Source organism: Schistocerca piceifrons, chromosome X (assembly GCF_021461385.2).
Source record: "Schistocerca piceifrons isolate TAMUIC-IGC-003096 chromosome X, iqSchPice1.1, whole genome shotgun sequence".
In the NCBI taxonomy this organism is placed as follows: Eukaryota; Metazoa; Arthropoda; class Insecta; order Orthoptera; family Acrididae; genus Schistocerca; species Schistocerca piceifrons.
The window spans coordinates 36,826,175-36,853,286 of record NC_060149.1 but is presented as its reverse complement, the minus strand read 5'-3'; the positions used below and the strand labels follow the sequence as shown (position 1 = coordinate 36,853,286).

The 27,112-nt window shown below is 41.4% G+C and overlaps 1 protein-coding gene across 1 annotated transcript in view; it reads left to right on the top strand.

The window, feature by feature from the left end:
* Positions 1-3,517: 3,517 nt before the first annotated feature.
* LOC124722646 (peroxisomal targeting signal 1 receptor) overlaps positions 3,518-27,112 on the top strand; it is a 255,487-nt gene continuing 231,892 nt past the window's right edge. Inside the window, exon 1 of the mRNA XM_047247792.1 lies at positions 3,518-3,681. The gene's annotated coding sequence lies outside the window, so the exon portion shown is untranslated. The remainder of the gene's footprint in view (positions 3,682-27,112) is intronic.

The following is a 27,112-nucleotide window of genomic DNA, read 5'->3' as shown; positions in this document are numbered from 1 at the left end:
ACTCACAGTTTTTAGTGGCACAACATAAGAGATGCAACTTTCATCATGCCACAAAAAGTTCAACTTGATTGTACTTTGTTGCCCCACTTTCCTTCCACCACTGCTCCTTGGCCGAAGTATTTCGAAACACTAGCATTCTGTCGCACTTATCATGGAGTGATTGCTGCTGTATTCCTGTGTTTTCATTTTGTTACTGAAAAAGGTGAAAATAGTGGTCAGCACGTACACTTTCGGAGCTTCTGGAACTACAAGAACAGCAACCTAAATTTAATTTTTTGTAAAAGTGTGTGTGTGTGTGTGTGTGTGTGTGTGTGTGTGTGTGTGTGTGTGTGTGCGATGTTTGCAAATCGATTATGTATCCCATAATCTTAAAATATTTTTGGATGAATAAATAAATAAACATATTTAACCAAAAAAGCGAGTCATATAAACTTCTTGACTTGTGAGATTTATCATTGTATAAATCGTGGATTGTATGTAGAAAATAGCTCGCAAGTGTGATGTGGCAGCTGCTAAATTAAAAATTCGTTATTCAAAGTGCCTATATCAACATACACAATAAGATTCTAAAATCTTGGAAGAGTGGCATGTCTGCAGATGATACTTACATGCCAGCTGTTGGTTAGAGTGCCACTGCAGACAGAATTTTCGTCTCTGAGTGTTATTTCTTTTATAAATGTGTTTGTGGCCTCTTGTTTATCCCTGTGCGAAATCTTCTTTCCTCACGAACATTTGGGCTTTGTCTTCCTTGTATTTAACTCTTGTCTCAGATCTGATGCCATACCCTGCACTGTAGCATTAATCTCTGCCCATATGATTTCAGTTGACGTTATATTGAAAGCTCCAACTATGTAGGGTCTGTGACATCCTATGTGAATGTGAGCTCATGATACCACTATAAAAAAATCTCAAGATTTGGTGCCATATTAGGCGTCTGCGTGAACTCAACTTAAATTTAAGTATTTTTCTATGTTTAGCTTGGTTGTAGAAGATATGAGTCACGGAACTCCCAGAGATATTCTGCAACCTCCCCGCTGCAGCGCTGCCATGCGTCTGGCCAGTACAAATATAACATTATGCGAAATGCTTATCTGTGTATATAAAGAGAGGAGAAGCATATTCAAAATGCGGTGGTATTTCACAGTTTATTATGGCGCTATACATTATAGGACCAATCAAAAATATAATCCATCTAACACATGGATGTTCATTTTCCTGATGTTTATTTTGTACTTTGAAAAGGGAATGAGGAAAGCAATGGACTATTATTGTTTATCGAGGACAGAAATTTAGCACAATACAATTATTTGATGCTACAGCAATGGTAGCCAAAAGTGAACAGGAATTGGGTTTGTGGTAAATGTAATGGAACATGTGCTAGCTGTATTTTAAGATACACCCATAAATAAGAAGAAAGCCTCGTAGGTGGACATGCTGGCCGATGTGGGAAAGAGATTCTGGAAAAGGTAGATACATTTTGGTACCTGGGAAGCAGGAAGATAAACATGGTAAGTAAGCGAGGTATAGAAGCATGGACAAGGCGAAAAGGACATTTATAAGGAGAAGTAATACCTAATCTCCACGAATGTAAAAATCTTGTCTAGTCTTGAATGTATTACAAACAAATTCGTCATAAAAAACTGGTGAAACGAACTACAATCGGGGCAAAGTAACAGAAAATACGTCCCAGGCATGCACAGATAATCACAATAAGTTAATTTTGAACTTAAACACATTCAGTTATAATTGACAAATCGTCTTAAACAATTTTCGACGGTACCATTACGACTCTGCTGATGTGAAGTGCAGGCCTATGTATTAAACTACACTGATATTTTATTATTATAGACTGACATTAACAGGAGATGAGATATTACTTTTCTGTTCGTTTAGTGACTTGTAAATACGGAAAAAATTGCAAGTTCTCCGTTTATATAGTGCCGTTTTTCTACAGGTTAGCCGCTTGGAGCCCTATCGTTCCGGCTGCCAAAAAGTTCCAGTTATTGCACTACAGAGCTTCACGACTGTGTCAGACTGTGGTTGTACTTTGTTAAGCCAATTTCTGTCCACCACTGCTCCCTGGTGACTGTATTTCGAAGCTCGAACGTACTGTTGCGGTTATTGTGGAGCTATTTGCTGCTCTACTACAATCGATTTTAGTATGTTTTTATTGTAATGTTTCATAATTAAAATTGTGTAAGCAACTTTTTTGTAAAATAAAATACAAATAACGCATAGAAAGTTAATTAATCTTCACATAATGACTAAGAACCGCCCTTCAGTAATTCCACAGTATTGTAGTATTTCTCAATTTCAGGAGTATTCACAGAAATTGTTTGTTTTGAAATGCAGAATAAATAATTCAGTCTGGTATATAGGTCGCCGGTTACTAGCTAGCCTTATCGCTGCACTTTTCCAAGCAGAAAATCTAAAATCTCAGTGTGACCTCCACCAGAAATCTGCAAACGAAACGTTGTCTTCACTTTGTACTTCTCGCATGTCTGTTATTTAGATACTGCTTTACTTGCAGTCTCTGTTTTACGATCACCTCTTCTTCACAATAAATGCAACCGAAGTTCCCAAACATAGAAGGAAATCCATAATAGACTGCTTGCGCAATGAAGCAACGTATGGACATGGAGACGCCCATGAGTACATGCGTTCTTTCGACAAATTTTTGTGCTATACCCGTTTATTTTCAGGGTCTGCGATTGCGCACGAGGAACGAGTCATCGTTAGGAAATAACAGTACCTTTTCTGTGCCTATGACTTTGTACGAATTTCCTTAGTACTGCTAGGTAGTTATTTGTTTCGTTTTCTGCAACATCGTTTGCACTTGCTACGCACATCACATACCATTTTTTGTTAACACGGAGTCATGTATACTGACATCATTGTAGTTGTTGCTCCTGGATTAATACCTGTTGCGTAGCATTTCCTGTGTTGTTTGAAACGTCTTGTCACGTTGAATGTTAATATCACTTTTTAAAAAATCGTTTGCCGAGTAAAAAATTTGCTCCAATAGAATATTTTAAAAATTAACGTGCGAAAGCTGTGAAGCATTTCTGCCTCTATACTTCCATTTTCTAAATTACTGAACGCCCTAATCCCACTAGGCAGTCATGTTTTTTCATAAAAATATATTTTGCACTCAGTCACGTTGTGTCACAACACAGCTAGATATTTCAAAGAAATGAAATGTGCATTAATTCCATCCATCGCCGGTTATTTTGGAACCATAGTAAAATTACGCTAATCGATTTATGTCGCATTCTTGTTCATTGTCATCAGTGGACATTATTTCAGAGAGATAGTTGAGGGAATGAGCTGCGCTTACGTACGTCATATCACGTTTACTCTGCAAATTAATTGAAACCTGTATGGCGGAAAAGCTCTCTGAATTGAAATATGGCTGTTAATTTTAAATCACTTGTCAGTGGCTGAAAATAAAGAAGAATTAATATCGCTTGTCTTATCGTTTTAGGACTGTTCGACCTATGACCCCTTGCTGAACACGTTCCACAGTTTGGTCTCTGATAAACATTGATCTGTCATGGTTTCATGGTGAGCAGACACTGTTAGCAATGTTGACGATACATAACCCCGTTGTTAAAGTGGATATTATCGTGTAGGAGGAAAAACTAATTTTTATTGGACGTCGTCATCACGTTAACTTGCCAGGTAGGACAGTGGTTAAGATTTTATGCGAAGACAAGTATTTACTTCGAAGAGAAAGGTATAAAGAAATGAACCGCGCATCAGTATAATCCATGGTTTTGAAATTTTTTTAGGGGAACGAATAACATTAGGAGGCAAGTCGTTCGACTACTTCATTCTAGGTCACTTCAGTACACGAGCATTGTCGTTCCTCGCTTCTAGCGTTCTGTCCCTGAAATTACGCAGTTCACCAATTCATAACACGGTTTCTCGTCCGTCGTTGCTCACATCCTTCTACACGACTGCCCAGCAATTTGTTTTTCTATATTATTATGTAGATGCAGATCTCCGACACAAACTAGAAAAAAGAATCAAAGTATGTTGCATCCCCAGTGTTAGAGCAAACACATTGAACACTATTCGTTTTCGGATCCTTTTACTGGTTTTGCAGGCTCACCCAGTGTCTTGCTCGTGTCTTTTGAAGTAATGACTCGTGTATATATTTTATTCTGTACACTTAAGTACTTGTTTCGCATCTAAGTGGTTCCATCAGGTAGTGCTTTGCAGCAGATTGTAATATAGTAATTTGGAATATACCACAGTAACATGCAGTTTAGTATGACAGAAGTTAGGTATCATTCCCGTATTTAAATTTTTGAAAATTGATGTATTTGACTAGTAGCTATAGTGCACGTACTCTTAGTAATTTAAATTTAAAATTAGTTTACTTGCTACATTCTAAAAATGTGGAAGAACACAAAGGAAAACTAATTTTATTATAGAAGTGCATTGATCTTGCATTTTCCTAGTTTCCGGGTAGGCCAAAAACCAGTTGGAAACAAATTAGGATACTGCAGAATACTTAACTGCAAAGAAGAGTGACCACAAGGCACTCATAAAATATCTTGTAAATGGTTAAAATACATTTTGCGATACTGATGTAGCTGAAACTGATTCATTTCATATTTGACAGTACTGATGTTAAAATTGCCATGTGGCAATTTTGATAGATGCCGTCAATGATTTCTGTAAACTACGTCGTACCCTTTATTTCTTCAACAGGACATTGGTAATAATGTCTATCAAGGGCGCCTATACCTAGGGGTAAAGGTGGAGTGTCCCATGCCACCCACGCAGCTGTCAGGAAAAGGAAAAAATATAGTGTAGTCAGGTGTTTTTCTTTCACCCCCCATCCACCCACCCAGCTCCCAAGGAAAGGGGAAAATATGGTGTAGTCAGATGTTTTTCTTTCAAGAAAATGTTTTTAAAAGTTAGTGTCACACACATTGTTAACAGGGCTGGAACTGAAACTTTTTTTATGACTACTTGAAAGTCAGCATTCGTCTTCCAAAATGTTAAAAATACTCCATTCCACCTAGGTCTCCCCCTTCCCCACACCCCCCACACTTATAAAGTATTGTATGGGTGCCCATGATGTCTGTGGGACCTTTAACTGCAACCTTGTCATTGTGAACTGCGGAACGTTATGGAAAGGGAAAGAAAGTTGTTGACACTTTATTTTGGAGACTTTGCCTTTAAGAACAAATAAACTTATATTTTCATTACATTACATTTCTCGACATTGGGACTTAAATGAATAAATGATAAACCTTGATTTACCATTGCTCAGGATCTAAGCGACCTGTCATGCTGAAACTTTGTGATCCTGTTCAACTTTTTGGGTACAATATCTTAGCTGTAAAACAAAAGGTCAAACTATGGTAAATTCATCATAGTGTACTATCAAAGTGGCCATAAATCTTGTTATACCTAATAAACTTAAATTTATATTACATTAAAAAATACATGTACCAGTCATACTCTTTATGGTTCCCAAGCCAAATATTTCATTTCTTATTAATTCATTTGCTGAAATTTGTTACTAATAGCAATTACAGTTGATACTAACAAGCTATAATGTCAGCCCATTCTTGTTGTTGATGGAGCTGGTATGACAGAAATAATGTGTTGGTTTGGAATCCAACAAGCATCCTGCCTAGCTGGCCAATAGAGTGAATGTGCAGGTCCATTGGGGCACATGAAACTGACTAAACCATCATTTTCTTCTTCTGAAACTTCAGACACATTACATTTTCCGTCACATATACAGGCAATGTATTGGCCCAGTTGTAAGGTTGTAATATTTCTGAATGAAACTGTTGCTTGACTTTGGTCAACATTTGCCACAAAAAATTTGTGTCATTGGATACTCTTCTAATACAAACTTGCTTTTCATTTAATGGCACAAAATGATGATTCTCTCTTGTTCCTGATACTGTGCAGCCATTTTTGAACCTTGCTTTCTTCTCAGTTTTTAATGTTTCAATTTCTTCTTTTAAAACAAAAATGAGTTGGATTCCTCGGATATTCTTTGTACAGTGTTTAAACAAATCAGTTGATGTCAAAATCTGGTCCTCAGTTGGTGTTTGAAGGCTTGCTCTTGCTGCCAGGCGCTTTACAGTTCATCAAATTCCATCACATGGAGATTTTCCAGCAAAAAAGTTCCTTTCAGCTGAGATTCCAAAGTCATTTTGATGATGGCAGAGATTCAGAAAATTTTTGAAGTTTTTGTACTGCGCTGCTGACCCATCACTGAAGTAGTAAATGTGCATCATTTTTCCAAGGAGACACTTTAGATCTTCTATTAATTTCATTGTAAAAGCATGTACAGCAATTGCATGATGTTTCAAGCTGTTGCTTATTATACAGTAGCTGATGCCGCTGATGTCCAAGTTATTTCTGAAGTACACAACAAATGGGTGTAAAGTTGCTTGGCTGTTAGGCTATTCCAGTGAAAACCTTGAGCTGCATCCTGGACAATGAAGGTATAATTTTCAGCAAAGTCCATTAATATGATCAGTTCAGTTGGCTTACAGCTTTCTTTTATGCGTTTTAGGTGCTTGCTCTGGTGCTTTGCAACGTAATGATGAGTGGAAAGTTTGTCAATTTTTGAAATCAGATCTTCAATAAAATCCTCCGGCATCGGTTTGGTTTCTAATGTATCTCTACCAGTGTGCAACCACTGTTTGAACTCAATTGTATCATCTGGATCACTGTCTTCAAAACTACTTTTCAAAAACTGTTCCAGTAGTTCTTTTACCAGACAGATTTCACAGCGATGAAGCATGCAGTCTTGTGATTCCAAATCACACACTGTTTTAGCAATCAGACTCTTATTATGTTGTTTAATTGGATTGCTTGCAAGCATCAGTTTCACATTTTGGTGTAAAGTGCAAACACAGACTGAATGGGTTCCTGCAGCATCCACAGTGATGCACCATTTTGGCCTCAATTCGCAAAATTTGGAAAACCCAATTTCAGGCCCATGCTTAAGTCGATATGCAGCAAACATTTCTTTCAAATTATTCATAATAAGGTATTTTTGCATCAAAACTTCCTTGCCTTCTATTCTAATTGATAGTCTTTTTTACCTGGACAAATTTGGCTAAATTCTTCATTCTGAAAAAATAATACCACTCTTTCTTTTATGGCGTCTGGAATCTTCTTGCTATACTTGTTCTTTGGCAGAACTAATACACCATTTTCTGCCTGTAACTTCCTAGCTGCTTCTACCATCCTCTCTGAAACACCGAATTCTTGCATTGTCTCTTTTATAGTCCAGCTTTGTGGTACTAATGTCAGTATATGCAATTTTTCAGGCTGCCTTGACAATTGCAACTTCTTTCAGTTCTTTTCTCAGCTGCTTATAATCTTCACAGTCAGGACATGTCTTGCATGTGCTAGGTGTTTGAAGATCTTTTGGGGCGAATCCTCCAGCAGCAGCAATGTTATTCGCAATTGCATCTTGAGCTCCGCTTATTTTTTGTTTTGTGTAACCTTTCACATCCCTTTTCGATACTATCTGAAATTTTAGAGGGGAGACCCCAAAAGCAGTTATACTTGAATCGATTGATACTTCTGGATATGCTTCATCTTCTTGCTGATTTGAAGTTAACTGTGATTTTTCCGCAAGTTGGACAGATCTTCTGACCAGGTTTCACATTGCTCTTAGTCATAGCTTGCAATTGTTTTGCTGTTTCCACATTGACAATCCGTAAATCCTTTTTAACAGAATGGTTCTTTGCACCAAAACGATTACAACAAGAACTCTGTAGAAAGTCATATTTCTCCAAGTTTTGCTTTGTGATGAAAGCATATTTGTGCATTTTCAGTAAGACATATCTCACTTCTTTGGTTTATTAATTCTTGTTGCTCTACTGGAAATTCTTTGATTGGAATGAAGACTTCTTGATGTGTGTATGTTTTCAGATAACATGCAGAATTATCTGCAAGGCCAATGACACATGGTACTGAATTGATATCCATTACAGTACAATTAAATTTATGCTTCCAGTTGCCATTTGTTTCAAAATTAGGTAAAGTAGAAATGGTGTATATTTCCAACTGAAACATATTAAACAATGATAGATAATGGGAACTTCCTTCAGAATACAACAGAAAAAAAATTTAAATAACCTGATAAATGTTTTTAGAGTGTCACCCTGTACCTTGAAATAATTTTTACTTACCGAAAACAGATGTTTATCCAGGTGTGAGTACACACTTTACACCATTTAAAAAGACACACACAACATCTGAACACTCTTCACTACACAACAGTGTGCTTCAGACTGATTGTTGAAGCATGTTACCAAACTCCATTGTTGACATTAAACTGGTCTGTCTCCAAAATAAAAACAACTTATTCTGATGAAACAAGGTGAACTCTTTTCAATGGTGCCAAGAAAAATCAAATTTGAGTGATCCCTTTTGAGGTGTGACCTTTTGAAAGTGAGCCAAAATTGACAGATTAAATTTTTAGCACATTTTGAACTTTGATTATTTGAGAAATCTGGGTGCCACTTGCAGACCTTTGACATGCTGCCAGGTTGCAGGTAAATAAAGTATTAGCTTCAGAAAGTTACTCTTTCAGTAGATACAAGGCAATAAAGTACAGTAGAGCGTCGATTATCCGAAGTAATTGGGGGACATGGGTGTTCGGAAAACTGGTTTGTTCGGATAATCGAACTGTACATGTTTATTTGTCAAAAAGAAGTACTGTACAGTAAATTTATTCATAAAAACAGGCATCTCTTTTAGTATTACAAAATAACATACAAAGGCAACTTCAGTAGGAACATATAGTAATAATTCGTACTTGTCCCTCATAGAAAGGACAACACGTTTATGTTTAAGCATTTTGTATCGTCAAGTTCACTTCTTCACGCAGCAGCACACAAGTGATCATAACAGAGAACAGAAGGTGACTGTTTGCACTGTGAGAAGCTCTTCTTGGGGGGTGCGCAATCCTTAAAACTGCCCGTAGCGGCACGCCTCAGCTCTAAGCTGGCGCAGCTGTTGCTGTGAACAGCTTTGATACTGCCGCTACTTCTACTGCCAGTACAAAGCCGACAGAAGTGTGCTGATTGTTGAAACACAGTGACTGGCAGCTTGGCCGGTCAGCAGCGCCTTGTGAAGGCCCCATTAGAAGCAATTTTCCGCCAGCGGTGGCCCAGTGCGGCGACTACTGTGGGAAACTTGGTTTGGGTGTGAGGGGGATGATGGACGGTAGGGTGGGAGAGTAACAGGTGCGAGCAAGTACACAGTTCGGTTAAGCGGTCGTTCGGTTGACCGACGTTCGGATAATCGATGCTCTACTGTATAGCCAAAATTTGGTACGACAAGATTTATGAGCCACTTTGATAGAACACTATGATGAATTTACCATAGTTTGACCTTTTGTACTACAACTAAGCTATTGTACCCAAAAAGTTGAACAGGATCACAAAGTTTCAGCACAACAGGTCTCTCAGATCCTGAACAATGGTAAAACAAAGTTGATCATTTAGTCATTTCATTCGTAATGTCAAAAAAAGAGCCTTTACGAAAAGGTGGCTAGTGGGCCCCACTGTACTACTTGTGAAGCTGTAATTTGGCATTGCTTCATGTAAGGTCTATATGTACATCCTGTAAAATCTACTTCGAAATTGGACATGGTTGAGTGGGGACCATTAGGCCACTTGACATGAAATGACCCGAGAGTAAGCAGAACTTTCAACACATTGGAAATTACCAAGAATGGGAGTGGTTCGAGAAATATAACCGTGATACTGTGCATGTCGAACTTGACAGGAAAGTGCAAGTCAACTTAAATATAATCCACACTGGATGTGTTCGGTACTCTGACTTGTGCTATAAATGGGATATTCCGGTTCTCGGAGTTGTAGCTGTGATGCACTGAAACAATCTATCTGACATATGAGAGAGGAGTGCGTCCAGCAGTGCTATAAGGGTACCTGCAATGATTTTATGAATGTCAATGTCACAGCAGTGGAATGGATTAGAAACATAGATATTAATAATTAGTTGTTTTATTTTTGTTTTATGCAATGACATTGATTACATATTATAAATGTAGTGCATGTGCCTGACATGCAAATGATGATCACTACAATACCTTTAATATGATCATTCAAATACATTAATCATACTTATGACAGTAATGACTGTTTGATATTAGACAGTAACTACAACATCAAATAGATAAATAGGTTGAAACATGGCCTACTGCTTCAATCAACATCTTTTCCTGTGTATTACAATGACAAAAAGGTTCAGTGAGATTAATGTAACTGTGCTGTGATATTCAAACATTTTTTTTTTTCTGTTTGATGAAACAAAATCATAAAAGCAGTTTTAATAAAAGGTCATGTAAGCTGCTGAAGATGTGAATGCAAAAGGATAGTAATGCCAATTGCAATAGTGTTACATTGAAAATACAAGGTGTTTGTAGTTATTATGTTTGAAGCTCATGTTTGTATGACAGATCAGCAAGTGGATCAGTTAAAATTCTATTTCACAGGCAAAACATTAGATTGGACCACACAGTGGCATTGTAACTTCATTTCCTTCCTAAGTGTATGTAGGATAGTATTGCTCTGAACTGTCAATTTGTGCCTCACCAGTGAAAAAACACATTCTGTTTTAAGCAAGTAATGACACTATGTACTAGATGTGCAATCTTAGTTGATACTCGGTGCAGCGACTGATTGTAGTGACTGTAAATGGAAATGCATTTTCGGTTGCTCCGACAAGCCACCACACTGAGGGTCAACTTAGTTTGCATGTATAGTAATTCGTAACTTAATGTGGTTCAGTTCAACTGCTCATACAGCTTGCTTCACTTACAGTTTTTTTTTCCACTCTTTTTTTTTTTTTACTCTGTTCTCCAGTTTGGCCACTTTCTATTGCAGGTTGCAGTGGTTATTTACATGGTCTCTTAATTTCTCTGTTTGCGTGCCTTGTTCTGCTGTTCCTTTGAAATGTCCTGTTTGTTACCATGTCATGATTTGGAGGCTCATTTACCCAGTGATATGTTGTATATGGACTATTTTGAAACTTCTTAAAAAGACGTCATGAATTCTAAAATTAGCATTTCTTGTAATTAGTCTGACAGATAGAAAAAAAGAACAACTAAGGAGATAGAGTGGATTAATTAAACTGCACATGGTGGGAGTTTATCTTACTAATACATTGATTACAAGACAGTATCTCCAAATGATGAAGCTGGCAGAATCATCATTCAGATAGTTGGACGGCATAGCATTTGAACTTTTAAGCCCTTGCTACATGTGCCTCTGCTGTTCAGAAAAGAGCTATACAGCTGTTTCCTTTCCCATGTCAACATGCACTGCAACAAATCACTGATGTCCTAGAGATGGAAAGTAGATCAGAATTTGCCTGCTGTACTTTAAAATAATTTTTTAATTGACCTTTTTGTGCATTGAGTGTGCCACAGTTCTTTCTTTAGTGCCATGTTCACTCTTTGTTGCCTGTTTTGCAGATAGATGTAAACCCATGTGAAATGTGAATGAGGCTCCCTGCATGCTGCAAACACTGCCCTTGCCTCTGGGCTTCCCCCCCCCCCCCCCCCCCCCGCTCCCCCCCTCCCCCCGCCCCCCAACTCCGCAGGCCCGCACGCGCGCATACCTGTTTACACAAATGTTTTAAGGGGACATATTTGAAGGGAAAATGTTAGTGGTGTTTAGCATATTATGCTCATTAAATTACACATTTACCTAGTAACAGGAGCTAGGACTTCCCTTTCTTATCACTACAGTGGTGTCGCATCATGATATGGAATTCCCAAGACACCAAAAGCATTTGGGAGCCAGCCTAATCCATGATAAGTCAGTTGCTGCCAATTTATCATGAGGATAGATTAAGATTAGTCAACGGTATGCTCCTAAATGGTGTCCTTGGTCAGCTAAATAGGACTGAGATGTAATTTTGGGACCACACAAGCAACCGTATCTTCATGGAATACTTCTCAAATGATTCTTACACAGTTTGGTAGTGATAAACGCTACATTTTCTTACTGAAGGCGTAGGTCACATGTGGGATGCTGTATGTGGAAAAAAAAACATGCACGAAATTGGACATGAAGAGCTAGTATGGTTGTGTTGGCGAGTGACAGATAAAGTGAGATCTCAGGAGCACTATTTTGTCACAAGTAAACATTCTCCATCTTCTTGAATGTTGTCTGTCCTGTCATCCAGTGGTAAGGATTACTTCATATGGTGACATGTGAAAAGCTCAGTGCCTGTACGTACTTGGAGTGCCCTATGAGTAGGGCATGCTCCATCTGACCACAACCTAATGTCCTGAAAATGTACACCATGCCAGAGCAGCAATTTAACTGTCATGCCTCCAGCCCAGTTACATGACTAACTCACCCCCCCCCCCCCCCCCCTGAGGGTCCGGGGACTAGAATAGGCCTTAGGTATTCCTGCCTGTCACAAGAAGTGACTAAAAGGAGTGTCTCACATTTTGGCCTTTATGTGATTGTCCCCTGTAGGGTTTGACCTCCATTTTTCAAAATTTTCCCGAAGAGCGAGCCAATTGGGAAAGGGTGCCTTACATGGTGCATTGTGTCCATTGTGCCTTAAGATCCTTAGCTCACCTTTTTGTCGTCGCATTGCAGTCCAGCTCATTCTCCATCTCTTGGGCGAGGACACCTTCCTGGGTGCATTTTCCACCATGCACTACGCAGTGTCACTTTGTGCTGACAATGACCATGGACTTCTTTGCACCTGATTGTAGCCCCCTGACAACACAAGGATCGTTCTGCTGATGCCTGCGCCGTTAATTCCCCATGTATGGCAAGGGGTAGATGCCTGTCACCCTGGGGCATTGGGACTCTCGGCAAAGGCCATCCTGCCAGGTGACTTTTACTGCAGCTGGGTGGCGCCCGTGGGGAGGGCCCCTGGTCAGAGTGGGTGGCATCAGGGTGGATGACGTGTGCTGAAGTGTACCACGTCATCAGTTGATGGTGATCAGACACCAGCAGCCTCTAAGCATTTCAAGTCTCTCTACAATGCAAGAAAGTATGACCCTAAATCATCCCCCTCCCTGGCCACATCATGGGAGAAACGTCAGGCTAAGGATGGCAGCGAATCTTATTCGCCCCGGTACCTCTTATGTACGAGAATTGATGGGGACGCCTTTGTTTCGATGAAGCCACAGTTTTTTGTATAGCATTTAGAGGACAAGATGGGGGTGTGGAGGGCTTATCCAAAATGCTCTCTGGGTCAGTCTTGATCAAAACAGCATCCTCTGCCCAGTCATGGGAGTTACTCACTTGTAACAAGCTGGGGAATGTTTCTGTAACCATCACACCCCTTAAGAGCTTAAATGTGGTCTAGGGTATCATATTTCAGAGAGACTTTCTTTTGCAGTCAGACGATGTGCTGCGCGCCAATTTAGAGTGGCGAGGTGTAAATTTCGTCCGGCGTGTCCACTGGGGTCCGAAGGATAATCAGGTTGCCACTGGTGCCTTCATCTTGGCCTTAGAGGGTAACACATTACCTGAGAAGGTGAAGGTGATTATCGATGTCAAGCCATATATCCCTCCCCTGATGCGGTGATAAGTATTGGAAGTTCGGCCATATGTCTTCCCGCTGTACTTCCAGCATCACGTTTAGATTGTGGACGTCCATCACATCCCAATACTCCATGTGCCCCGCCTCCTATCTGTGTCAACTGCAGAGAGCATCATTCACCTTGCTCACCAGACTGCACGATTTTACAGAAAGAGAGGAGAACCATGGAATACAAGGCCCTGGACTGACTGACCTACACTGAGGCTAAGAGGATATATGATCACCTACATCCTGTGCTGCCACTATGACAACAGTTGTAGCCCCCATCAGTTCCGTGTATTCCAGTCGGCTCTGAGCCAGAAGGCTACACCTTCCCCCTCTATGGTGGGGGGGGGGGGGAATTCCCCCCTGTTGCTCCCGCACTACCTACCTCATGAGCAACCCCACCTCTCCACCCCCCACCCCCAACCATCAGGGACACCAGTCCCCACTTCCCAGCCGGAACAACACAAGTCTTCTCTGGCTCCTCTCGCCAGGAAGGGATCCCTTGGGTCACTCCCTTCCCAGGTTTCTGCTAGTGGGAAAGATGACACCCGCCAGTGGCTGAAGTGCCCAAAAGCAGCTGGTCTTAAGGCTTCACGATCCTCCTCAGTCCTGGAGACTGAATCAGTGAAGCCCTCACAGCCAGAGAAACCCAAGGAGCAGCAAGAAAATTCCGAAAAGAAGACCCTTAAGACCAAGGAAATTGTGGTGGCACCCACACCACTACTACCTACAAGCTCTCCGTCTGGGCATGAGGTGGAGATTCTAGCGTCTGCTGAGGACTTAGATCTCGCCGGACCCTCAGATACTATGGATATAGACTGCTCAGGCAATAAGTCAGTGGTAGAAGGTGACGCTGAGGTGTAAACTGCCTCATTGAATGTTCCATGCCTTCCCAGTCTCACGGAATTGTGGCGTTTTTTTTCCACCACCTGGTTGAACTGCGGCAACTTTTAAGCTTTACCCCTGCCCTCCACGGCTATAAGGGATATTACAGGAACCATAGCGACTATAATCGAGTGTCAGGTGGAGTTTGCGTTTATGTCCTAAACTCAGTCTGTATTGCAACTGTGCCCCTTCAAACCCCTCTTGAAGCAGTGGCTGTCAGAATAAGGACGACACAGGAAATAACTGTCTGCAGTGTATATTTTCCTCCAGATGGTGTAGTACCCCTGAATGTATTAGCTGCACTGATTGATCAACTCCCTAAACCTTTCATACTTTTGGGAGATTTTAATGCCCATAACCCCTTGTGGGGTGGCACCGTGCTTACTGGCCAAGGCAGAAATGTGAAACTTTGTCTCAGTTCGACCTCTGCCTCTTAAATACTGGGGCCGCCACACATTTCAGTGTGGCTTGTGGCAGTTACTCGGCCATTGATTTATCAATTTGCAACCCAGGACTTCTCCCATCTATCCACTGGAGAGCACATGACGACCTTTATAGTAGTGACCAATTCCCCATCTTCCTGTCACTTCCCCGGCATCAGGCCCACGGGCGCTTGCCCATATGGGCTTTAAACAAGGCAGACTGGGAAACTTTCACTTCTGCGGTCATTGTTGACAGCCCCACATGGTAACATCGATATGATGGTTGAGCAGGTGGGATTGTTAATGTGGTGGAAAACGCAATCCCTCGCTCTTTAGGGTACCCTCGATGAAAGGTGGTCTCTTGGTGGTCACCAGAAGTTGCTGAGGCAATTGAGGAGCATCGGCGAGCTCTATAGCAGCATAAGCAGCACCCTTCCCTGGAGCACCTCATAGCCTTTGAGGGGCTTCGTAACCCGCCTTTGCCAGCTTATCAAAAGACGGAAGCAGGAGTGTTGGGAGCGATACGTCTCGACCATTGGATGCCATACGTCACCTTCCCAAGTCTGGACGAAGATCAGACGTCTTGTTGTGTACCAGACCCAAACAGGTGTCCCTGGCATTAACATCAATGGTGTGTTGTCTACCGACACAAACGTGACTTTTAAGCACTTTGCTGAGCACTATGCTTGAGCCTCTGCATCGAAGAACTACCCCCCCCCAGTCTTTCGCACCCTCAAATGGCGGATGGAAAGGAAAGTCCTCATGTTCGCTACATGCCACAGTGAACCCTGTAACACCTCATTTACAGAGTGGGAGTTCCTCAGTGCCCTTGCACATTGCCCCAACACACCTCCTGGGCCAGATTTGATCCACAGTCAAATGAATGAACATCTCTCATCTGACTACAAGCGACAACTCCTCGTCATCTTCAACCGGATGTGATGCGATGGCGTCTTTCCATCGCAGTGGCGGGAGAGCACCGTCATTCCGGTGCTTAAAAACGGTAAAAACCTGCTTGATGTGGATAACTATCAACCCATCAGCCTCATCAACGTTGTTTGTAAGCTGCTGGTACGTATGGTGTGTCGGCCTGGTTGCCGTCTTTTTCGCTTTATGAAAAGCGTATGACATGACCTGGTGACATCATACATATCCTTGCCACAATATACGAGTGGGGTCTCGGAGGCCCGCTCCCAATTTTTATCCAAAATTTCCTGCCTCTTCGTACTTTCCATGTCCAAGCTGGTGCCTCCCATAGTTCGTCCCATATCCAGGAGAATGGGCTCCTGCAGGACTCCGTATTGAGTGTATCTCTATTTTTAGTAGCCATTAATGGTCTAGCAGCAGCTGTAGGGCAATCCATCTCACCGTCTCTGTATGCAGACAACTTCTGCATTTCATACTTCTCCACCAGTACTGGTGTTGCTGAGCGGTGCCAACAGGGAGCCATCCACAAGGTGCAGTGATGGGCTCTAGCCCACTGTTTCCAGTTTTCGACCACAAAGTCGTGTGTTATGCACTTCTGTCGGCGCCATACCGTTCATCCAGAACCATAACTTTACCTTGATGATATCCACTCACTGTAGTGGAGACATATTGATTCTTAGGACTGGTTTTCGACGACTGATTGGCTTGGCTTCACCACCTTCATCAGCTTAAGCAGAAGTGTTGGCAGTACATCAATGCCCTCCGCTGCCTGAGCAACACCAACTGGGTTGCAGATTGCTCTATGCTGCTACTGGTCTACAGAGCACTTGTTCAATCCCGCCTTGAATATGGTAGTCTGGTTTATGGTTTGGCGGCACCCTAAGTGTTGCATTTACTTGACCTAGTGCACCACTGTGGCGTTCACCTAGCGACAGGAGCTTTCAGGATGAGTCCGATGACCGGCGTCCTTGTGGAGGCCGGAGTCCCTCAATTGCAGGTTAGGCATGTGCAGTTGCTCTCCAGTTACGTTGCACAAGTTCGTAGTTCTCCTACACATTTGAATTATTGTCTCCTTTTTCTCGCCCATGGCGGTTCATCTCCTGCATCGGCGGCCCAGGTCATGACTTTCAGTTGGGGTTTGTGTGCGATCCCTTCTTTCCGAACTGGAGTCCTCGCCTTTTCCACCTATACTTGAGGTTCATTCACGAACACCTCCATGGTGTACGCCTAGGCCGTGGCTTCGCCTGGATCTTTCACATGGACCTAAGGACTCAGTTAACCCTGTGACTCTCCGCGCTGTTACTGCCACTTGATTCTCGATGTGTTCTGGGGCCATGAAGTGGTTTACACCGATGGCTCAATGGCTGATGCTCACGTTGACTTTTCCTATGTTCATGGAGGACATATAAAACAGCACTCCTTGCCAGGTGGCTGCAGTGTTTTCACTGCAGAGCTGGCGGCCATATCTCGTGCTCTTGAGCACATCCGCTCATGCCCAGGTGAGTCATTTCTCCTGTGTATTGACTCCTTGAGCAACCTGCAAGCCATTGCCAGTGCTACCCTCGTCATTCTTTGGTAGTGACCATTCAGGAGTCCATCTATGCCCTGGAACGGTCCAGTCGTTCAGCGGTGTTTGTCTGGATCCCAGTTCACGTCGGAATCCCAGGCAACGAACTTGCTGACAGGCTGGCCGAACAGGCTATGCAGAAACCATTTATGGAGATCGGCTTCTCTGAAACTGACCTGTGTCTAGCATTACGCTGCAAGGTTTTGCGGCTTTGGGAGATGGAATGGTATTACCTCAGTACGCACAACAAGCTGTGTGCCCTTAAGGAAAATACAAATGTGTGGAAGACCTCCGTGTGTGCCTCTGGCAGGGACTCTGTGGTTCTTTGTCAGTTGTGCATTGGCTATACATGGCTGATGCAAGATTACCTCCTCCATTGCGAGGATCCACCTCAGTGTTGCTGTGGCTCGTGAATGACGGTCGCCCATCTCTTGCTGGACTGCCCACTTTTAGCCACTCTGTGGCAGACTTTGAACTTTCCTGGCACCCTACCTTCGGTGCTGGGCGACAATGCCTCAACAGGAGCTTTAGTTTTACGTTTTTTTTTGTGAGGGTGGGTGTTATCATTTGCTCTAAGTTTTAGCACATGTCCTTTGTGTCCTCCGCCCTAGTGCTTTCATGGTGGGGGTTTTAATGTGTTGCAGAGTGGCTGCCTTTTCCATTTCATCGTCAGCTGGCCATGGTAACCTGCTTTCTTGTTTTAACCTCTTCTACCTGTTTCTTGCGTCTTTGTGGTTTTCTTGTCCCCTTTTGTCCGTTTAAGTGTTTGTTGCCCTTCAGTCATTGTTGTGGTTTTTCCTTTCCTTCTGTTTTGTGTTGTCTCATTGTACTAGTTTCACCATTGTGGCACTGTTTCCTTTGGAACAAGGGACCGATGACCTCGTAATTTGGTCCCTTCCGCCCTCTTTTAAACAAACAAACAAACCAACCAACATGACTCACTGAACTATTCCATATTATAAGAACACTCTTTCTGCAACACATCAGCTGCCTGCAATTCAGTTGCTCTCATTTTGGAAAATGATACAAGGTCTCAAGATTTACAGAAGTATAAACAAACATTTTACAAACGTAATTACACTGTAGATAAATTACTAGCACTTACATAATTTAATTAATTTTTGCCTTATTAAGTTCATTTCAGCAGTTGGTGTATTCCCAATTGTAATAAACGTAAGACTATTGTTCATTGTTTAACTTTCCCAGTACATAAATGGTTGGCATTCTATGAAGTGAAGTGAATTGAAGTGAGAGTGAGTGAGTACATGTGAGTGAGATGAGGTTATCAGCACCCTTGCTAATTAGTAGAAATGAATGTGGTTGAAATGCGAGAAAAGCAATAAACAATCAGAGATAGTATCACACTCACTCTCACCCATGATCAATCACACTCACTCTCACCCATGATCACCTGCATCATCACACTAGGCAAGATAGCATTAAGTCTTCAGATGTTCTAAACCTATTAATGGGAAGTTTACTATCTTTTTGGCCAAAAAATCGATTTTTTGAAAAAATTGAATTTTTTGATCCATAAAAGTGTTTAGAATCCACCCCTGAAATGGTTTTTCCGAATACGGAACGGAAATGTTTGTTATTCGCAATTGAACAAAAAAATGCACTTGCCTGAAATTGGCCTTTTTCACGCACCGGTTTTTTTCTTTCGGAGGACAAGTTATTGCACCGGTGCTTGGGAGGAAACACACAAAATTCAAATGAAAGTTTGAATTCGTGGGTTTGGAAGCTAGCCCCCAAGCATTTGCATTCTGGTGCGAAGACTGTGGAGGTTGCGACTTTCCTGGCAGTGAGCAGCTTCAGCGAAGGCTATTCAGCAATTTTGAAGACCATGACAATGATAGACGTCAACCTGGGACTCTATTCGATGCAGTTTGCCAAGCATTCAATTGGCCGAAAACTGCTTGTTACCGGCCGTTCAAGCGGATTTGGAGCAGCGCAGGATGGTCCAGATCGAGCAGAATACCCTCTATGAGGAAGAGGAAGGACTAGTTTATGGACCCTTTTATTCCGATCAATCAACTATATTTTTACTTGGCCGACGAAGTCGAAAAATCGATGAAAAAAACCCAATTTTATTTTCTTTTTTTTTTTTTCAAATGGCTGCCATTTTGTTTCCTATTGTCCAAATAACTTAAGTGAGATAAAACTCCTTAAGAATCTTATATACTTCGCTTATGTCAACTCGATTTTGATTTCAGACAAGCCGGCTGACCTGTGACATACCGCGTGTGGTGGTCTGTACTTCTGCCTTTGCTCTTCGACATTTATGGTCAAAAAAATTCCAGTTTGTAGAGGAAATATCAATAAACCTTTTGACCAAATTTGACATTGATATCTATAACACATCCTGAGAAAAAAATTCTCAAAGAAGATGCTTTTTTTGGGCCAAAGATAGTAAACCTAAGTAAACGAAGGAAGACAAGAGGAAAACTAAAATAGCTTCACAGGAATGTGTGACTGGCTCATCACTTACCAAAAACATGGATGAGCCAGGTACACTGATTACACATTTACACTGTGGAATTTTAGGGAATGAGTTGGACAATTCACAAAATTTTAAAAGTCCTACCACATTTGTTTGATTGTCTATTGGAATAGAGGACAAAAGAGTCTGCAATTGAGCTGCCACGTTTTGGTCCAAAAATGTAACTCAGTCTAGTAAATTGTGGCACACTGTGTTCTGTATGCCACAAGTGCCACACATTGGAGGGTCTTCTCACTGGAGCAAGAAGACATAAGACACGTGTTCAAAAACTAAGGTGACTTAATATTTTTATGAAAAAATATTTATTTACTCTTCAATATTTGTGTTGTCCCCTTCAAAGTAATCCCCCTCAGGTACAATACACTTGTGCCAATGCTTCTTCCAATCCTCGAAGCACTTCTCATGAGCGCTTTTCTGTACACCCTTGAGTATTTCAGCATTGCAGTTTTTATTTCCTCAATCGTTGAAAATCTTTGTCCTTTGTAGGTCTCTTCAGTTTTAGGAAAAGGAAAAAGTTGTAGGGGGCCAAATCCAGTGAATATGGTGGCTGAGGCATGATTGTCATATTGCTTTTGGCCAAAAAATCTCTCACAAGCAACAATGAATGAGCAGGTGCATTGTCATGATGCAAAAGCCATAAATTGTTTTTCCACAATTGCAGACATTTGTTGCATATTGCTTCTCGCAAATGGTGCTTAACATCAAGGTAATACTCCTTATTGACTGTACAACCTTGAGGCAAAAATGCATGATGCATTACACCTTCGGTAATCGGGGGGGGGGGGGGAGGGAATAAAAACACTTTGACATTTGAACTTGGCGTGCTTCGTTTGGTCTTGGCTCTCTGAGATGCTTCCATTGGGACAACTGGGCTTTGGTTTCGAAGTCATAACCATAAACCCATGTTTTCTCACCAGTTATGACCCTTTTGAGCAAATCAGGATCATCATTGACATCATTCACGAAAACATCCGAAAAAATTGCATGACATGTGCCGACTGATATGCCAACATTCTCAGCAACTTCTCTTATGGTAATTCAACGATTTTCCAAAACAATTTTCTTCACAGCTCTGACATAACCATCTGTTGTTGATGTGCTGGGGTGTCCAGAGCGAGTTTCGTCATTGGCATCATCTCAGCCATCTTGAAGTGCTTGCACCACTTATACACTTTTTCTTTACTTAGAGCAGACTCATTGTATGCCACTGTCAACATTTCAAGTGTTTTAGAGCACTTGATTCCATTTTTCTCACAAAATTTGATGCCAGTTCTTTGCTCCATTTTTATAATATAATAGTCGAAAATCGCTGAGTACACTGAAACCTTTCTATCTGTCAAAAACGAACGAAGTATTCTGTACACCTCTACACTTCAAACTGTGAACGTATGTTCAGCAAATGTGTAAAAAATATCAGTAATCGAATGTATGTGGCCCACGCAATTTGAAAAGTCACCTTACTTTTTGAACAACCCTCATATGTCACAGGGCAGTGGCATATGCGAAGAAGAGTAAGGAGGACCTCATCCTGCCTGTATGGCTGGAAGAAGGTATGCTACGGCCATGTAGTGGACTTTACCAGACGGAGCTTATTTTGTCTGTCACATCCAGCCACTCTTCTTGCCATCAACACTTGACACTCTACCTCAGCAGCAAGATGATAGTGTGCCAGAGGGTGGCACACCGAACTGAGGATCCTGACATTTCTCCTTCATTACTATATCCACCATTTGACTCCCCTGAAGTCTCCTCCTTCCCCAGTCTTTGTAGCTGAAAGACGGTATCTCAGTTGTTCTGGATTACTTTATCCAATGGGTAGAAGCATTATAAAGTGTGAAAGGCAGTCGGAGAATTGGAACAGAAAAGGAATTTGGCGCTCCAAACACATCTCATCTGCTCCAGTGGGCTCGCAAGATTGTGTGTAATTCCATGTCAAAGACGGTAAAGTTTTGAGACAGTCAGATCTTGAGGATATGGTCAGGAAAAACAACAGACCAATCAATGGATTTCCTTGTTTATACCTGTCTGGAAACACAGTTACAGAGGTGTGGTGATCAGCTAAAATGTCATAGAATAATGTATTAAAATATGCAGCAGTGCAACCTCTTCTGTACTGTATTAAATGTAAAATTACTCTGGGCCTCTGCAGTAAACAGGGTGATAGGCTGTTGAAACCTTGGATTTTGGGCTGTAGTTGGCCTACACCAAGTGACTCCAGCACACACTGCTTGTAGACCCCAAATGACCTTGTTGCTCATGGATGATTGGAGAAAAGGCATTCCAGAGACGGACGAGTAACAGTATGGTGTGCAGCTGAATTTGGAACAGTGAGAAACTTGCATGCCTGACATTCCATGTGGAGCTGCTGCCAGATGATGAGTGACATTTCCCCATTCTCAGCACAGAGACTGGGTTTTGGCCTTGTCCTATAACTACCTGTTGCCAGCCTAATCCCGTCATGGTGGATAGCATCAGTAATCTTCAGATGAGAACAACCCACTGATCCATATGCTGTGCACCCATAGTCTAGCTGTGATCAGATGAAAGCCCTATAAAATTGGAATAGACGTATCCTCTCTGCTCTCTGAGACCTGTGCCTAAGGCACTTGAAGATGTTTAATATCTTCTGGATCCTGGTTTTCAGGTCCCTCAGTTATAGTGAACATGGGAGTTTGAAGTAAAAAAGAGGCCCAGAAACCTCACAAAGTCTTTAAAATGCAGAATGGTTTTCCTCATACCCAAGCCAGGTAAATTAAAAATTCAGTGAGAACTGTCACACACACACACACACACACACACTCTCTCTCTCTCTCTCTCTCTCTCTCTCTCTCTCTCTCTCTCTCTCTCTCTCTCTGCAGAAAACTAAAACACATATTTAGAGCCCTGTGCTCTAACCAACGCACTGTAAGTTGAGGGTGATGAATCACTGCTGCAGTACCAGAGGAGGAACAGAAAACTGCAAAATCGTTGACAAATAAGGAGTATTGTACAGTACTCTTTGCCATAGATATGATACTGTTTATGGCTACGGCAAAGAGAGCAACACGTAATACACTGATCTGAAGAGCACCATTCTCCTGTTCAGAATGGCCCGACAGCATGTCACCAACTCAGGACCTAAAAAATGTGCTTAGAGAGGAGTACCATAAAAAGATAGGGAGGAGCCACGAAAGCACCATTGGTGGAGCTGCTCTAGAATATTGCATCTCCAAGTAGTATTATATGCCTTACTGATGTCAAAGAATATATCGACAGAGTGGTGTTTACATAGGAAAGCATGCTGGATGACTGTCTCTAGCAGGGTCAGGTTGTCGACAATTGATTAAAGTCCCCTGAATCCACTCTGAGAATGGCTAAGGGGTTGCCTGGTATCTGACATCTGGAGATTATGACAGTTAGCCATTCATTCCAGGGTCTTTCCTACATAGCTCATCAGGCAGTGCTCCTGTAACTCCTGGGACACCATCAGTCCTTTCCTGGTTTCAGGAGAGGTATCCAAATTGATTCTCTACACAAGTTGGGAATGTGACATTTGGGGAAGATTTCCTTTGATGCCAATTGCAAATGTCGATGCACGCTGTGCTGGATTTGGTGGTGATCGGCTGCAGTATCATGAGCCACGGATAGTGCCAAATCCGGCTTCCACATGGAGAAAGAGCAATTGTAAGTCTCAGAATTGTTGGATCTGAAGTCCAGCTGCCTCCCCTCTGTGGTCGCACAGTAGTGGCAGAATGCCGGAACCTGGCTGGCACTGGCAGTAGGAGCAATGTTTCCAGGCTTTGTTTGGAGGCACACAGTGCGAGAGGAAGAAGTGGCCTTCTCTCGTAGTGCTGCCTTTGTCATTTAGAAATAATTCTCATAATTATTAGTATGAGCAGATAAGTCACTGGTCACAGGTTGTTGTCAGTGTAGTTTGAATTAGTAGACTGAAGTGGTTGCTTCTGCATTCTAATACGTAAATTAACTGGTTCCATATTCTTGAAGGCTCTCCTTCAAAATGGGATGTATGGAACACAATGTTTTAATGAATAAAACAATCCAGCAAAACGTGGCAGCATTTTTGTAGGTGTTAGTAAACACTGAAGATTTACTACAGGGTGTTTCAAAAATATTCATTCAATTTTGCAGAACTGTATCTTCCACATCAATGAAGATGGAAACTTAAGGACTAAAGATTTTACTTTTAAAAGAACCATCTGATTTTACAGTTATATCCTCCACATGTATGCATATACAATGTTGGGGTACTTTCTACAGTTATGTTTAGGATGTTTCACAGATATTCGGTGTGTCCTGCATCAGACACATGACAAACATTCAGGCAATAATCAAACTCATCCCATACTTATGCAAGCATGTGTGGAGTTTCTGAATTTCACTACTGTTGCTAAGGGTTGTCACAGTTCAGCCCAAATTGTTAGATGGGAAGACACACAGGTGCAGTCTTTCGGAAGCCCCGCCAGAAGAAAAAATAAATAAATAAATATCACGTACTGTGAGATCAGGTGATATCTTGAGAGGCCAAAGGTGCGATGTGAGATCCTTAGGTCCTGTATAGCTGATTGATTGTTGAGGCAGCTCATTGTTAAGAAATGCTCTGCCATGCAGGTGCCAGTGTGACGGTTCTCTGCCCTGTTGAAAATTGAAATTTGTGGCGCATTCTTGTAATTGTGGAGGAAGCTTTAATTAACAAGCAAGTGAGTGTGTTGCCCTAGGGACAGGTACCTTTACGGCAACCACATGAACTGACAACATACAACCAACACAAATGTAAACTTTTAATTTCAATTCCTAAGTTAAAATTCAACACAAGTTTCTATCTTCATTCATATAGAGGGTACAGTCTGGTAAAATCAGGTGAATCTTTTTGAAACTCCATGTATGAGGGCTATCCAGAAAGTAAGATGTTTTGGTCTACTGTGGTGGTGGGTTGAGGGTACGGCCACCATTTTGGTGCCATTATGTTCCTACATTCAATACGCCTCTCTGCTACTTTGCTTTCTGTGACACGTTAAAATGTGTGCTGTAATGTAAAATCCCACCATTTGTGAGGGGTGTTCAGTGACTAGGTTTTTGTTTGCAAAAAACTGCAAACTAGTTGAAATTTATCATAACCGATGTGATGTGTACAGGAAAGGGTTAGGGTGAAAGTAGAATGAGGCAATAGTGCATTGATTTTAAAAATAGCCATACCAACGTTCACGATGAGGATCACAGTGTTAGGCCTAACATTGTGACTGATGAACTGGTGATGAAAATCAATGACAAAATTAGTGAAAAAAATATTTATTCATGATAATGGAACCTTTGCAATGAATTTCCCCAAATTCATGGAGTTTGGTGCATGAACTTGTGGTGGTGAAGCTTTGTTACCACAAATTTTGTGCTAGGTAGGTTCCCAAAATCCTAATGAAAACCACAAAAAGCAGAGACTGGCTGCAGCATTGACCTCCCGTGAAGATTATGAGAAAAATGATAGCAGAGTTATTGATCATATCATACCTGGGGATGTGATTTTGGTGAAGCATGTCAACTGTGAAACAAAAAGGCAGTTGATGGAATGGGAGCAGAAATCCTCCCAAGAAGCCAAGGAAGTGTTTGCAAATGCTGCCAACAAGGAAGATCATGGCTAATGTATTGTGGGAATCTAAGGGAGTGATTCTCATTGATTTCCTGGAACTTGGCACAACAGTTAACTCAGAGAGGTAATGTCAGACACTGACGAAGTTAAGGCGGGCAATACGAAACAAGTGTTGGGGAAATCTTAGCACAAAAGTTTTGTTTTTCATGACAACACACGTCCACACACAGCTAATTGTATTGGAGAGCTCCACTGTGGTTTGGACAGGATGTGTTTGATCATCCACCGGACAATCTGGATTTGGCACCAAGCGACTGCTGCATCTTTCCAGCAATGAAGATGGGGGCCATGACACAACGCTTTGATACTGACGCCAAACTGCATGCCTGTAAAAACCAGCAGTTGGAATTGCAGGTGGCGGATTTCTACACAAGCAGTATTGAAAAACTTGTGCTGCGCTATGATAGCGAGTACATAATACTGTTTCAAACATAGTTCAAAAATCCTTAAAATATAACAGCACATTATAAACTTTTTGTTCAAGAATTCCACGTAGTTTTCTCATTTTAAATTATCATCAAACCACATTCTTATAAATGTGTGTAAATTGTTTGCTTTATACTACATTGTCATAATTTATTTATTTTAATTTTATTTTACATGTCTAGTTCCATAGGACCAAATTTAGGAGCAAATCTCCATGGTCATGGAACTAGTCAGCACATGAAATTAACTTCGATAAAATAAAATGTAGATGAATCCTATGCAGGTGAAAATATAACACACAAGTTAGCTTAATTTTTTTCCAGGAGCTCCCCAACAGAATGGGAGGAGTGGTCCATAAGGAAATTTTTCAGTTTAGAATTGAATGAGCAAGGATTATTGCTAAGATTTTTTAATTCTTGTGGCAGCTTATTGCAAACTGCATGCCTTTCTGAATGAGTCTGGAAGATGTGATCCAAATGCGGGTTGGATTTTTGCCTATGATAACTGAAGACTGCTAATTCTTGGGAATTAGCCCATATTGTTAACAACAAATAATATTAACCCACTGCTTACCAGAAAATCAGTAGAACATTACCTACCAGTCTCAGGCCCATATTGTTTAAATTGACACCATTACTACTACTACTACTACTGTCATGAACCACGTTCGAGGTGTAAATACTTTTAAAACAGTTTCATTTATTTAAAGAGTATATTTAAAATTTTTTAAATTCTTATACTGACGGTCTTATTGCAGATTTGTACAGGATCCACTTATAATTAGAGGATGTTCTGAGCATACAGGTTTGGTGCACTTATAACGTGTAATTTGACTTTTTCTGCCTTTCTACTCTATACATCTCCTCCTTTTCTAAGCTGAAGGTTTTGCTGCCGTTCATGGATCTGGTGCTACTAAACTCGGGCTGCTAGATTGTTAAAACGCATCACCATCAGAGTAGCACGGAAGCAGTTACAGGACATAATGTCATTGAACAGTGTTTGGCCATTCTCAGCACTCCAAAGCTGATTGATATATTCATATTTTGACTTGTAAACACCAGTCAGGATCAGAACATCAAGGAACTTTTTTTCACTTCATGTAAATCTTTATTCACCCAGTCCTTGTAAATGATTCAGCCTTTCTTGTTGGTTCACAT